Genomic DNA, 16,407 nt, shown 5'->3' with positions numbered 1-16,407 from the left:
CACCTCTCTTCACCCTAGCACCTCTCTTCCCCCCCAGCATCTACCACCTCTCCTCACACAAGCACCTACTGCCTTTCTTCACCCCAGCACCTATAGCCTCTCTTCACCCCAGCACCTACAACCTCTCTTCTTCCCAGCACCTTCCACCTCTCTTCCCCCCAGCACCTTCCACCTCTCTTCCCCCAGCACCTTCCACCTCCCTTCACCCCATCACCTTCCACCTCCATTCACCCCAGCACCTTCCATCTCCCTTCAACCAAGCACCTTCCACCCCTGTTCACCCCAGCACCTACCACCCCTGTTCACCCCAGCACCTACCGCCTCTGTTCACCCCAGCAGCTGCCGCCTCTCTTCGCCCCAGCACCTACTGCATCTCCTCACCGCTGCACCTACCACATCTCTTCACCGCTGCACCTACCACATCTCTTCACTCCAGCACCTACCACCTGTCTTCACTCCAGCACCTACCGCCTCTCTTAACCCCAGCACCCACCGCCTCTCTTAACCCCAGCACCTACGGCCTCTCTTCACCCCAGCACCTTCCGCCTCTCTTCACCCCAGCACCTTCCGCCTCTCTTCACCCCAGCACCTACCGCTTCTCTTCACCCAAGCACCTACCGCCTCTTTTCACGGCATCACCTACCGCCTCTTTTCACGGCATCACCTACCGCCTCTTTTCACGGCAGCACCTACCGCCTCTCTTCAACCCAGCACCTACCGCCTCTCTTCAACCCAGCTCCTACCGCCTCTCTTCAACCCAGCACATACCGCCTCTCTTCAACCCAGCACATACCACCTCTTTTCAACCCAGCACCTACCACCTCTCTTCAACCGAGCACCTACCACCTCTCTTCATCCCAGCACCAACCACCTCTCTTCAACCCAGCACCTACCACCTCTCTTAAACCAGGCACTTGCCACCTCTCTTCACCCCAGCACCTAACACTTCTCATCGCCCCAACACCTACCACCTCACTTCACCCCAGCACCTACCACATCTCTAGGCTATTTGGTTTTAGGTTTAAACCTATAATAACTGATAAAACCCCACCGAATGGAAAATAGCCATCACTGGTGTAATCATAAAAACACTGAAAAAACACCTTTGCAACCACAAACTAAGTGCCATTCAAAGAAAGGAAAAGATGAGTGAAAGAGTCATTTTTATTTCGTCCTTAAGGGGCCAATGCAATGTACTAAAGGTAGTATCAAGACAGACTGGGCTAACAATATTCTGTTTAAGTTTTGTTGTTTAGGGATGAAACTGAAACATTGTCTCTTCTTCCTTCTGCTTTTTTAGGTTTGTGGTCTTTGGTCTAAAGATGCTGGTTTAAATGCATTTTTAGGTCTTATTTAGTTATTTTATAAACTGTAGAGAATCGGGAAATATCAAAACCATATTTGAAATTTTGGCTATATTTGACTTCACTGATAGGTAAAATGGCTGGTTACATTAGAATCTTTCCTAATATGTAGCATCACATTTACCTACAGACAGAGAATGGGTGAAAACCTTTGATACATCTGCCCCCCTTTCTAGTGAGTCAATATTGACTGTAAGTGAATTGCCAAACACCCAAGTTTTCAAACATTCAATGCAAGATGTAGTGACAGGTATGTGTGAAAAGAATGTTATCACCAAGCATCTGAGATAGTGGTGAAAACATGACACCAGGTGTTTGGTAAACATGGAACACAGTACTGCTGAAAAAAGTTCCTACCAAGTTCAATTAAGATTGGAGTGATATTGTTTGTATTTGCAGTAATTCACCTACGTATATGAACAAGTTGTATGATGGCCTGTCAAAATCAATACCTGAGCTGAAGTGCTTCCCTGTAAGAGATCCTTGTCACTTGCTAGATGGTATGCTGAAAGCATCTTTACAATTTTCAGAGTTAATGAAGAATGCTATTGACTTAGTAGTTCATTCTGGTGCAGTAAAAATGCATTTGGTTCTCATATACCCTGTGCACACACTACCTATACACATGCACTATCAGTGCAGAAAGCAAGCAATAATTCAAATTAAATTAAAATTCCATAAACACCGGAAAAACGCTGTTTCTTTTGTTTTTAATGGCGCAAAAATGTGTAACCACTGATAACCACTGTTTTTTAAGGTATTGAAAAAACTGAGAAAACCCCACCAGAATTTACCTAAAATAGAAACTGAAAACAGGAAAGCCTACACATCTCTTTACACCAGCACTTGCCACATTTCTTCACTCCAGCACCTACTGCCTCTCTTCACCCCAGCACCTACCACCTCTCCTCGCCCCAGCACCTACCACCACTCTTCACCCCAGCACCTACCACCTCTCTTCACCCCAGCACCTACCGCCTCTCTTCACCCTAGCACCTACCGCCTCTCTTCACCCGTTCACCCCAGCACCTACCACCTCCCTTCGCACTTACCACCTCTCTTCACTCAGCTCCTACCACCTCTTTTCACCCAGCACCTACCACCTGTCTTCACACCAGCACCTACCGCCTCTCTTCGCCCATTCACCCCAGCACCTACCACCTCTCTTCACCCCAGCACCTACCACCTCTCTTCACCCCAAGTACTTATCATCTCTCTTCACCCCAGCACCTACCACCTCTCTTCACACCAGCACCTACCGCCTCTCTTCACCCCAGCACCTACCGCCTCTCTTCACCCCAGCACCTACTGCCTGTCTTCACCCCAGCACCTACCGCCTCTCTTCACACCAGCACCTACTGCCTCTCTTCACCCGTTCACCCCAGCACCTACCACCTCTCTTCACTCCAGCACCTACCGCCTCTCTTCAACCCAGCACCTACCGTCTCTCTTCACCCCAGCACCTACCGCCTCTCTTCACCCCAGCACCTACCGCCTCTCTTCACCCCAGCACCTACCGCGTCTCTTCACCTCAGCACCTACCGCCTCTCTTCGCCCGTTCACCCCAGCACCTACCACCTCCCTTCAACCCAGCACCTACCGCCTCTCTTCACCCGTTCACCCCAGCACCTACCACCTCTCTCCACCCCAGCAACTACCACCTCTCTTCACCCCAGCACCTACCACCTCTATTCACCCCAGTGCCTACACCCTCTCTTCACCCCAGCACCTACCGCCTCTCTTCACTCGTTCACCCCAGCACCTACCACCTCCCTTCACCCCAGCACTTACCACCTCTCTTCACCCAGCACCTACCACCTCTTTTCAGCCAGCACCTACCACCTCTCTTCACCCCAGCACCTACCACCTCTCTTCACCCCAAGTACCTATCACCTCTCTTCAACCCAGCACCTACCACCTCTCTTCACCCCAGCACCTACCACATCTCTTCACCCCAGCACCTATCACCTCTTCACCCCAGCACCTACAACCTATCTTCACCCCAGCACCTACAACCTCTCTTCACTCGTTCACCCCACCACCTACCACATCTCTTCACCCCAGCACCTACCACCTCTCTTCACCCCAGTACCTACCACCTCTCTTTACCCCAGCACCTACCACCTCACTTCACCCCAGCACCTCCTGCCTCTCTCCACCCATTCACCCCAGCACCTACCGCCTCTCTTCACCTGTTCACCCCAGCACCTACACCACCTCTCTTCACCCCAGCACCTACCACCACTCTTCACCCCAGCACCTACTGCCTCTCTTCATCCATTCACCCCAACACCTACCACCTCTCTTCACCCCAGCACCTACCATCTCTCTTCACCCCAGCACCTACCACCTCTCTTCACCCAAGCACCTACCACCTCTCTTCACCCCAGCACCTGCCACCTCTCTTCACCCCAGCACCTGCCACCTCTCTTCACCCTAGCACCTCTCTTCCCCCCAGCACCTACCACCTCTCCTCACACAAGCACCTACTGCCTTTCTTCACCCCAGCACCTACAACCTCTCTTCATCCCAGCACCTACAACCTCTCTTCATCCCAGCACCTACAACCTCTCTTCACCCCAGCACCTTCCACCTCTCTTCCCCCCAGCACCTTCCACCTCCCTTCACCCAAGCATCTTCCACCTCCATTCACCCCAGCACCTTCCATCTCCCTTCAACCAAGCACCTTCCACCCCTGTTCACCCCAGCACCAACCGCCCCTGTTCACCCCAGCACCTACCACCCCTGTTCACCCCAGCACCTACCGCCTCTGTTCACCCCAGCAGCTACCGCCTCTGTTCACCCCAGCAGCTACCGCCTCTCTTCGCCCCAGCACCTACTGCATCTCTTCACCGCTGCACCTACCACATCTCTTCACCGCTGCACCTACCACATCTCTTCACTCCAGCACCTACCACCTCTCTTCACTCCAGCACCTACCGCCTCTCTTCAACCCAGCACCTACCGCCTCTCTTCAACCCAGCTCCTACCGCCTCTCTTCAACCCAGCACATACCGCCTCTCTTCAACCCAGCACATACCACCTCTTTTCAACCCAGCACCTACCACCTCTCTTCAACCGAGCACCTACCACCTCTCTTCATCCCAGCACCAACCACCTCTCTTCAACCCAGCACCTACCACCTCTCTTAAACCAGGCACTTGCCACCTCTCTTCACCCCAGCACCTAACACTTCTCATCGCCCCAACACCTACCACCTCACTTCACCCCAGCACCTACCACATCTCTAGGCTATTTGGTTTTAGGTTTAAACCTATAATAACTGATAAAACCCCACCGAATGGAAAATAGCCATCACTGGTGTAATCATAAAAACACTGAAAAAACACCTTTGCAACCACAAACTAAGTGCCATTCAAAGAAAGGAAAAGATGAGTGAAAGAGTCATTTTTATTTCGTCCTTAAGGGGCCAATGCAATGTACTAAAGGTAGTATCAAGACAGACTGGGCTAACAATATTCTGTTTAAGTTTTGTTGTTTAGGGATGAAACTGAAACATTGTCTCTTCTTCCTTCTGCTTTTTTAGGTTTGTGGTCTTTGGTCTAAAGATGCTGGTTTAAATGCATTTTTAGGTCTTATTTAGTTATTTTATAAACTGTAGAGAATCGGGAAATATCAAAACCATATTTGAAATTTTGGCTATATTTGACTTCACTGATAGGTAAAATGGCTGGTTACATTAGAATCTTTCCTAATATGTAGCATCACATTTACCTACAGACAGAGAATGGGTGAAAACCTTTGATACATCTGCCCCCCTTTCTAGTGAGTCAATATTGACTGTAAGTGAATTGCCAAACACCCAAGTTTTCAAACATTCAATGCAAGATGTAGTGACAGGTATGTGTGAAAAGAATGTTATCACCAAGCATCTGAGATAGTGGTGAAAACATGACACCAGGTGTTTGGTAAACATGGAACACAGTACTGCTGAAAAAAGTTCCTACCAAGTTCAATTAAGATTGGAGTGATATTGTTTGTATTTGCAGTAATTCACCTACGTATATGAACAAGTTGTATGATGGCCTGTCAAAATCAATACCTGAGCTGAAGTGCTTCCCTGTAAGAGATCCTTGTCACTTGCTAGATGGTATGCTGAAAGCATCTTTACAATTTTCAGAGTTAATGAAGAATGCTATTGACTTAGTAGTTCATTCTGGTGCAGTAAAAATGCATTTGGTTCTCATATACCCTGTGCACACACTACCTATACACATGCACTATCAGTGCAGAAAGCAAGCAATAATTCAAATTAAATTAAAATTCCATAAACACCGGAAAAACGCTGTTTCTTTTGTTTTTAATGGCGCAAAAATGTGTAACCACTGATAACCACTGTTTTTGAAGGTATTGAAAAAACTGAGAAAACCCCACCAGAATTTACCTAAAATAGAAACTGAAAACAGGAAAGCCTACACATCTCTTTACACCAGCACTTGCCACATTTCTTCACTCTAGCACCTACTGCCTCTCTTCACCCCAGCACCTACCACCTCTCCTCGCCCCAGCACCTACCACCACTCTTCACCCCAGCACCTACCACCTCTCTTCACCCCAGCACCTACCGCCTCTCTTCACCCTAGCACCTACCGCCTCTCTTCACCCGTTCACCCCAGCACCTACCACCTCCCTTCGCACTTACCACCTCTCTTCACTCAGCTCCTACCACCTCTTTTCACCCAGCACCTACCACCTGTCTTCACACCAGCACCTACCGCCTCTCTTCGCCCATTCACCCCAGCACCTACCACCTCTCTTCACCCCAGCACCTACCACCTCTCTTCACCCCAAGTACCTATCATCTCTCTTCACCCCAGCACCTACCACCTCTCTTCACACCAGCACCTACCGCCTCTCTTCACCCCAGCACCTACCGCCTCTCTTCACCCCAGCACCTACTGCCTGTCTTCACCCCAGCACCTACCGCCTCTCTTCACACCAGCACCTACTGCCTCTCTTCACCCGTTCACCCCAGCACCTACCACCTCTCTTCACTCCAGCACCTACCGCCTCTCTTCAACCCAGCACCTACCGTCTCTCTTCACCCCAGCACCTACCGCCTCTCTTCACCCCAGCACCTACCGCGTCTCTTCACCTCAGCACCTACCGCCTCTCTTCGCCCGTTCACCCCAGCACCTACCACCTCCCTTCAACCCAGCACCTACCGCCTCTCTTCACCCGTTCACCCCAGCACCTACCACCTCTCTTCACCCCAGCAACTACCACCTCTCTTCACCCCAGCACCTACCACCTCTATTCACCCCAGTGCCTACACCCTCTCTTCACCCCAGCACCTACCGCCTCTCTTCACTCGTTCACCCCAGCACCTACCACCTCCCTTCACCCCAGCACTTACCACCTCTCTTCACCCAGCACCTACCACCTCTTTTCAGCCAGCACCTACCACCTCTCTTCACCCCAGCACCTACCACCTCTCTTCACCCCAAGTACCTATCACCTCTCTTCAACCCAGCACCTACCACCTCTCTTCACCCCAGCACCTACCACATCTCTTCACCCCAGCACCTATCACCTCTTCACCCCAGCACCTACAACCTATCTTCACCCTAGCACCTACCGCCTCTCTTCACCCGTTCACCCCAGCACCTACCACCTCCCTTCGCACTTACCACCTCTCTTCACTCAGCTCCTACCACCTATTTTCACCCAGCACCTACCACCTGTCTTCACACCAGCACCTACCGCCTCTCTTCGCCCATTCACCCCAGCACCTACCACCTCTCTTCACCCCAGCACCTACCACCTCTCTTCACCCCAAGTACCTATCATCTCTCTTCACCCCAGCACCTACCACCTCTCTTCACACCAGCACCTACCGCCTCTCTTCACCCCAGCACCTACCGCCTCTCTTCACCCCAGCACCTACTGCCTGTCTTCACCCCAGCACCTACCGCCTCTCTTCACACCAGCACCTACTGCCTCTCTTCACCCGTTCACCCCAGCACCTACCACCTCTCTTCACTCCAGCACCTACCGCCTCTCTTCAACCCAGCACCTACCGTCTCTCTTCACCCCAGCACCTACCGCCTCTCTTCACCCCAGCACCTACCGCCTCTCTTCACCCCAGCACCTACCGCGTCTCTTCACCTCAGCACCTACCGCCTCTCTTCGCCCGTTCACCCCAGCACCTACCACCTCCCTTCAACCCAGCACCTACCGCCTCTCTTCACCCGTTCACCCCAGCACCTACCACCTCTCTTCACCCCAGCAACTACCACCTCTCTTCACCCCAGCACCTACCACCTCTATTCACCCCAGTGCCTACACCCTCTCTTCACCCCAGCACCTACCGCCTCTCTTCACTCGTTCACCCCAGCACCTACCACCTCCCTTCACCCCAGCACTTACCACCTCTCTTCACCCAGCACCTACCACCTCTTTTCAGCCAGCACCTACCACCTCTCTTCACCCCAGCACCTACCACCTCTCTTCACCCCAAGTACCTATCACCTCTCTTCAACCCAGCACCTACCACCTCTCTTCACCCCAGCACCTACCACATCTCTTCACCCCAGCACCTATCACCTCTTCACCCCAGCACCTACAACCTATCTTCACCCCAGCACCTACAACCTCTCTTCACTCGTTCACCCCACCACCTACCACATCTCTTCACCCCAGCACCTACCACCTCTCTTCACCCCAGTACCTACCACCTCTCTTTACCCCAGCACCTACCACCTCACTTCACCCCAGCACCTCCTGCCTCTCTCCACCCATTCACCCCAGCACCTACCGCCTCTCTTCACCTGTTCACCCCAGCACCTACACCACCTCTCTTCACCCCAGCACCTACCACCACTCTTCACCCCAGCACCTACTGCCTCTCTTCATCCATTCACCCCAACACCTACCACCTCTCTTCACCCCAGCACCTACCATCTCTCTTCACCCCAGCACCTACCACCTCTCTTCACCCAAGCACCTACCACCTCTCTTCACCCCAGCACCTGCCACCTCTCTTCACCCCAGCACCTGCCACCTCTCTTCACCCTAGCACCTCTCTTCCCCCCAGCACCTACCACCTCTCCTCACACAAGCACCTACTGCCTTTCTTCACCCCAGCACCTACAACCTCTCTTCATCCCAGCACCTACAACCTCTCTTCATCCCAGCACCTACAACCTCTCTTCACCCCAGCACCTTCCACCTCTCTTCCCCCCAGCACCTTCCACCTCCCTTCACCCAAGCATCTTCCACCTCCATTCACCCCAGCACCTTCCATCTCCCTTCAACCAAGCACCTTCCACCCCTGTTCACCCCAGCACCAACCGCCCCTGTTCACCCCAGCACCTACCACCCCTGTTCACCCCAGCACCTACCGCCTCTGTTCACCCCAGCAGCTACCGCCTCTGTTCACCCCAGCAGCTACCGCCTCTCTTCGCCCCAGCACCTACTGCATCTCTTCACCGCTGCACCTACCACATCTCTTCACCGCTGCACCTACCACATCTCTTCACTCCAGCACCTACCACCTCTCTTCACTCCAGCACCTACCGCCTCTCTTAACCCCAGCACCTACCGCCTCTCTTCACCCCAGCACCTTCCGCCTCTCTTCACCCCAGCACCTTCCGCCTCTCTTCACCCCAGCACCTACCGCTTCTCTTCACCCGAGCACCTACCGCCTCTTTTCACGGCATCACCTACCGCCTCTTTTCACGGCAGCACCTACCGCCTCTCTTCAACCCAGCACCTACCGCCTCTCTTCAACCCAGCACCTACCGCCTCTCTTCAACCCAGCACCTACCACCTCTTTTCAACCCAGCACCTACCACCTCTCTTCAACCCAGCACCTACCACCTCTCTACATCCCAGCACCAACCAACTCTCTTCAACCCAGCACCTACCACCTCTCTTCAACCAGGCACTTGCCACCTCTCTTCACCCCAGCACCTACCACTTCTCATCGCCCCAGCACCTACCACCTCACTTCACCCCAGCACCTACCACATCTCTTTACACCAGCACCTGCCACATTTCTTCACTCCAGCACCTACTGCCTCTCTTCACCCCAGCACCTACCACCTCTCCTCGCCCCAGCACCTACCACCACTCTTCACCCCAGCACCTACCACCTCTCTACACCCAAGCACCTACCGCCTCTCTTCACCCTAGCACCTACCGCCTCTCTTCACCCGTTCACCCCAGCACCTACCACCTCCCTTCGCACTTACCACCTCTCTTCACTCAGCACCTACCACCTCTTTTCACCCAGCACCTACCACCTGTCTTCACACCAGCACCTACCGCCTCTCTTCGCCCATTCACCCCAGCACCTACCACCTCTCTTCACCCCAGCACCTACCACCTCTCTTCACCCCAGCACCTACCACCTTTCTTCACCCCAGCACCTCCAGCATCTACCACCTTTCTTCACCCCAGCACCTCCATCATCTACCACCTCTATTCTCCCAGGCACCTACCACCTCTCTTCACCCCAGGACCTACCACCTCTCTTCACCCCAGCACCTACCACCTCTCTTCACCCCAGCACCTACCGCCTCTCTTCACCCCAGCACCTACCGCCTCTCTTCACCCCAGCACCTACTGCCTGTCTTCACCCCAGCACCTACCGCCTCTCTTCACACCAGCACCTACTGCCTCTCTTCACCCGTTCACCCCAGCACCTACCACCTCTCTTCACTCCAGCACCTACAGCCTCTCTTTATTCCTGCACCTACCGTCTTTCTTCATCCCAGCACCCACCGCCTCTCTTCACCCCAGCACCTACCGCCTCTCTTCACCCCAGCACCTACCGCCTCTCTTCACCTCAGCACCTACCGCCTATCTTCACCCGTTCACCCCAGCACCTACCACCTCCCTTCAACCCAGCACCAACCGCCTCTCTTCACCCTTTCACCCCAGCACCTACCACCTCTCTTCACCCCAGCAACTACCACCTCTCTTCACCCCAGCACCTACCACCTCTATTCACCCCAGTGCCTACACCCTCTCTTCACCCCAGCACCTAACGCCTCTCTTCACTCGTTCACCCCAGCACCTACCACCTCCCTTCACCCCAGCACTTACCACCTCTCTTCACCCAGCACCTACCACCTCTTTTCACCCAGCACCTACCACCTCTCTTCACACCAGCACCTACCACCTCTCTTCACCCGTTCACCCCAGCACCCACCACCTCTCTTCACCCCAGCACCTACCACCTCTCTTCACCCCAGCACCTACCACCTCTTCACCCCAGCACCTACAACCTATCTTCACCCCAGCACCTACAACCTCTCTTCACCCCAGCACCTACGGCCTCTCTTCACTCGTTCACCCCACCACCTACCACTTCTCTTCACCCCACCACCTACCACCTCTCTTCACCCCAGTACCTACCACCTCTCTTTACCCCAGCACCTACCACCTCTCTTCACCCCAGCACCTACCACCTCTTCACCCCAGCACCTACAACCTATCTTCACCCCAGCACCTACAACCTATCTTCACCCCAGCACCTACAACCTCTCTTCACCCCAGCACCTACAACCTCTCTTCACCCCAGCACCTACGGCCTCTCTTCACCCCAGCACCTACGGCCTCTCTTCACTCGTTCACCCCACCACCTACCACATCTCTTCACCCCACCACCTACCACCTCTCTTCACCCCAGTACCTACCACCTCTCTTTACCCCAGCACCTACCACCTCTCTTCACCCCAGCACCTACCACCTCACTTCACCCCAGCACCTACTGCCTCTCTCCACCCATTCACCCCAGCACCTACCGCCTCTCTTCACCTGTTCACCCCAGCACCTACACCACCTCTCTTCACCCCAGCACCTACACCACTTCTGTTCACCCCAGCACCTACCACCTCTATTCACCCCAGCACCTACCACCACTCTTCACCCCAGCACCTACCGCCTCTCTTCACCCCCAGCACCTACCGCCTCTCTTCACCCCAGCACCTACCGCCTCTCTTCACCCTAGCACCTATCACCTCTCTTCACCCGTTCACCCCAGCACCTACCACCTCCCTTCGCACTTACCACCTCTCTTCACTCAGCACCTACCACCTCTTTTCACCCAGCACCTACCACCTGTCTTCACACCAGCACCTACCGCCTCTCTTCGCCCATTCACCCCAGCACCTACCACCTCTCTTCACCCCAGCACCTACCACCTCTCTTCACCCCAGCACCTACCACCTTTCTTCACCCCAGCACCTCCAGCATCTACAACCTTTCTTCACCCCAGCACCTCCATCATCTACCACCTCTATTCTCCCAGGCACCTACCACCTCTCTTCACCCCAGGACCTACCACCTCTCTTCACCCCAGCACCTACCACCTCTCTTCACCCCAGCACCTACCGCCTCTCTTCACCCCAGCACCTACCGCCTCTCTTCACCCCAGCACCTACTGCCTGTCTTCACCCCAGCACCTACCGCCTCTCTTCACACCAGCACCTACTGCCTCTCTTCACCCGTTCACCCCAGCACCTACCACCTCTCTTCACTCCAGCATCTACCGCCTCTCTTTATTCCTGCACCTACCGTCTTTCTTCACCCCAGCACCCACCGCCTCTCTTCACCCCAGCACCTACCGCCTCTCTTCACCCCAGCACCTACCGCCTCTCTTCACCTCAGCACCTACCGCCTATCTTCACCCGTTCACCCCAGCACCTACCACCTCCCTTCAACCCAGCACCAACCGCCTCTCTTCACCCGTTCACCCCAGCACCTACCACCTCTCTTCACCCCAGCAACTACCACCTCTCTTCACCCCAGCACCTACCACCTCTATTCACCCCAGTGCCTACACCCTCTCTTCACCCCAGCACCTACCGCCTCTCTTCACTCGTTCACCCCAGCACCTACCACCTCCCTTCACCCCAGCACTTACCACCTCTCTTCACCCAGCACCTACCACCTCTTTTCACCCAGCACCTACCACCTCTCTTCACACCAGCACCTACCACCTCTCTTCACCTGTTCACCCCAGCACCCACCACCTCTCTTCACCCCAGCACCTACCACCTCTCTTCACCCCAGCACCTACCACCTCTTCACCCCAGCACCTACAACCTATCTTCACCCCAGCACCTACAACCTCTCTTCACCCCAGCACCTACGGCCTCTCTTCACTCGTTCACCCCACCACCTACCACATCTCTTCACCCCACCACCTACCACCTCTCTTTACCCCAGCACCTACCACCTCACTTCACCCCAGCACCTACTGCCTCTCTCCACCCATTCACCCCAGCACCTACCGCCTCTCTTCACCTGTTCACCCCAGCACCTACACCACCTCTCTTCACCCACCACATACCACCTCTCTTCACCCCACCACCTACCACCTCTCTTCACCCCAGTACCTACCACCTCTCTTTACCCCAGCACCTACCACCTCTCTTCACCCCAGCACCTACCACCTCTTCACCCCAGCACCTACAACCTATCTTCACCCCAGCACCTACAACCTATCTTCACCCCAGCACCTACAACCTATCTTCACCCCAGCACCTACAACCTCTCTTCACCCCAGCACCTACGGCCTCTCTTCACTCGTTCACCCCACCACCTACCACATCTCTTCACCCCACCACCTACCACCTCTCTTTACCCCAGCACCTACCACCTCACTTCACCCCAGCACCTACTGCCTCTCTCCACCCATTCACCCCAGCACCTACCGCCTCTCTTCACCTGTTCACCCCAGCACCTACACCACCTCTCTTCACCCCAGCACCTACACCACTTCTGTTCACCCCAGCACCTACCACCTCTATTCACCCCAGCACCTACCACCACTCTTCACCCCAGCACCTACCGCCTCTCATCACCCCCAGCACCTACCGCCTCTCTTCACCCCAGCACCTACCGCCTCTCTTCACCCCAGCACCTACCACCTCTCTTCACCCCAGCACCTACCGCCTCTCTTCACCTCAGCACCTTCCGCCTCTCTTCACCCATTCACCCCAGCACCTACCACCTCTCTTCACCCTAGCACCTAGCACCTACTATCTCTCTTCACCGCAGCACCTACCAATGCTCTTCACCCCAGAACCAACCGCCTCTCTTCACCTCAGCACCTTCCGCCTCTCTTCACCCATTCACCCCAGCACCTACCACCTCTCTTCACCCTAGCACCTAGCACCTACTATCTCTCTTCACCGCAGCACCTACCAACGCTCTTCACGCCAGAACCAACCGCCTCTCTTCACCCCAGCACCTTCCGCCTCTCTTCACCCCAGCACCTACCGCCTCTCTTCACCCCAGCACCTACCGCCTCTCTTCACCCCAGCACCTACCGCCTCTCTTTACCCCATCACCTACCACCTCTCTTCACCCCAGCACCTACCGCCTCTCTTTACCCCAGCACCAACCACCTCTCTTCACCCCTGCACCTACCACCTCTCTTCACCCCAGTACCTACCTCCTCTCTTCACCCCAGCACCTACCACCTCTCTTCACCACAGCACCTACTGCCTCTTTACTCGTTCACCCCAGCACCTACCGCATCTCTTCACCCCAGCACCTACCACTTCTCTTCACCCCAGCACCTACCACCTCTCTTCACCCCAGCACCTACCGCCTCTTCACTCGTTCACCCCAACACCTACCATATCTCTTCACCCCAGCACCTACCACCTCTCTTCACCCCAGCACCTACCACCTCTCCTCACCCTAGCACCTAGCACCTACTACCTCTCTTCACCACAGCACACACCATATCTCTTCACCCCAGCACATACCACCTCTCCTCGCCCTACCATCTACCACCTCTGTTCACCCCAGCACCTACCACCTCTCTTCACCCCAGCACCTACTTCCTCTCTTCACCCCAGCATCTACCGCCTCTCTTCACCCCAGCACCAACTGCTCTTCACCCCTTCACACCAGCACCTACCACATCTGTTCACCCTAGCACCTACCACCTCTACACCCCAGCACCTACACCACCTCTCTTCATCCCAGCACCTACCAGCTCTCTTCACCCCTGTACCCATCACCTCTCTTCACCCCAGCACCTACCGCCTCTTCACTCGTTCACCCCAGCACCTACCATATCTCTTCACCCCAGCACCTACCACCTCTCCTCACCCTAGCACCTACTACCTCTCTTCACCGCAGCACACACCACATCTCTTCACCCCAGCACCTACCACCTCTCCTCGCCCTAGCATCTACCACCTCTGTTCTCCCCAGCACCTACCACCTCTCCTCACCCTAGCACCTAGCACCTACTACCTCTCTTCACCGCAGCACACACCACATCTCTTCACCCCAGCACCTACCACCTCTCCTCGCCCTAGCATCTACCACCTCTGTTCTCCCCAGCACCTACCACCTCTCTTCACCCCTGCACCTACCACCTCTCTTCACCCCAGTACCTACCTCCTCTCTTCACCCCAGCACCTACCACCTCTCTTCACCACAGCACCTACCGCCTCTTCACTCGTTCACCCCAGCACCTACCAAATCTCTTCACCCCAGCACCTACCACTTCTCTTCACCCCAGCACCTACCATCTCTCTTCACCTCAGCACCTACCGCCTCTCCTCGCCCTAGCATCTACCACCTCTGTTCACCCCAGCACCTACCACCTCTCTTCCCCCCAGCACCTACCACCTCTCTTCACCACAGCACCTTCCGCCTCTCTTCACCCCAGCACCTACCACCTCTCTTCACCCCAGCACCTACCACCTCACTTCACCCCAGCACCTACTGCCTCTCTCCACCCATTCGTCCCAGCACCTACCGCCTCTCTTCACCTGTTCACCCCAGCACGTACACCACCTCTCTTCACCCCAGCACCTACCGCCTCTCTTCACCCCAGCACCTAACACCTCTCTTCACCCCAGCACCTATCACCTCTCTTCACCCCAGCACCTAACACCTCTCTTCACCCCAGCACCTATCACCTCTCTTCACCCCAGCACCTACCGCCTCTTCACTCGTTCACCCCAGCACCTACCATATCTCTTCACCCACCACCTCTCTTCACCCCAGCACCTACCACCTCTCCTCACCCTAGCACCTACTACCTCTCTTCACCGCAGCACACACCACATCTCTTCACCCCAGCACCTACCACCTCTCCTCGCCCTAGCATCTACCACCTCTGTTCTCCCCAGCACCTACCACCTCTCTTCACCCCAGCACCTACCACCTCTCTTCACATCAATTACTCGCATTGTTTCACTTTTCACACACGTCACATCTCTACCAGCATCCACCACATCACCTCGTTTTCAGTACGTGGATCTGTTCACCTCCAGTGCTTACATATGACTTCCCTTTCTGCGCCCACCACATCTCTCTACCAACACCCGCCACACCACTTCACCCTCATTACACAGCTGCATGTTTGATCATCACCTACCACTACTGTTACCGACCCTCGTAAGCACCATATATCCAGCAACCAACACAATTGCATCTCTTATGAGCCAGCACCCGAGACGTCTGGTGGCTGGAGTGGTCCGGGCACAGAGTGTAATGATAATAAAAATAATTCTGTATTAATAGCAGTGCTGGACATTTCCTGGCAGGGGCCGTGATGGGCGTCTGACTGACTCCTGTGGGCTGTGTGGGGGAGGGAGGAGGCAGAAAGGATGACTCTGGGTGGGGCTGGCACACTGCTCTCAGTCGCTGCACCCTGCGATTGATCCCTGCGTCTGACAGCACTGCTGTGGTTTGTCGGCCATCAGTACTAAAGCTAAACACGCCCCAGTACTGCTGGTGAGTCCTGGGCCTCCACAACAGCTCCCCCCCCCCCGGCGTGCCCTGCACCATGCCGCGTCTTCCCGCACCCCACTGAGCGCTAGCTGCCAGTAATGCGTTTGAGGCAGGGGCGCCACTTTTTCTTCCATTGGTCCCAGGTCAGCAGTGGTGCCGTTTACCCTCAGCCCATTGTGCCCTACAGTCATGGCTGGCCCTCAGTGGCCGTCAGTAGTAACATTCAGCCCTATGCCAGCAGTACCACCTTTGGGGTTTGCACAGAGCGACAATGGCCCTGCTCTTGGCAGTGCTACCTATCATCAGC

The sequence above is a fragment of the Triturus cristatus genome, chromosome 1_1 (assembly GCF_964204655.1).
Source record: "Triturus cristatus chromosome 1_1, aTriCri1.1, whole genome shotgun sequence".
NCBI lineage: Eukaryota > Metazoa > Chordata > Amphibia > Caudata > Salamandridae > Triturus > Triturus cristatus.
This window is presented reverse-complemented; position numbering follows the sequence as displayed.